The sequence below is a fragment of the Myotis davidii genome, unplaced genomic scaffold (assembly GCF_000327345.1).
Source record: "Myotis davidii unplaced genomic scaffold, ASM32734v1 scaffold1509, whole genome shotgun sequence".
NCBI classification, from domain to species: Eukaryota; Metazoa; Chordata; class Mammalia; order Chiroptera; family Vespertilionidae; genus Myotis; species Myotis davidii.
In genome coordinates this window covers 1,005,231-1,005,560 of record NW_006299480.1, presented here as the reverse complement: position 1 = coordinate 1,005,560, position 330 = coordinate 1,005,231, and positions in this window count along the sequence as shown.

Here is a 330-nt window from a genome sequence, read left to right as displayed (position 1 = left end):
TGGGCATGTGTGTGGGGTGTGCATGTGTGGGGGTTGTGCATGTGTGGGGGTGTGCATGTGTGAGGGTTGTGCATGTGTGGGGTGTGCATGTGTGAGGGTTGTGCATGTGTGGGGTGTGCATGTGTGGGGCGTGTGCATGCGTGCTGTGTGTCGTGGGCAGCACGTGTGTGCTGTGTGTTTAGGGAGGGGCGCTATGACAGTGGAGCAGCAAGACTGGGCATCCTGTGTGAGACCTGGGCGACTCTCTAGTTTCTGTTTCCCCAGAACTGCATCTCCCCCTCTTCCCAGCCCGCCCCCTGCCTCCCCTCTCCCTCCCCTGCCTCCCCCCGC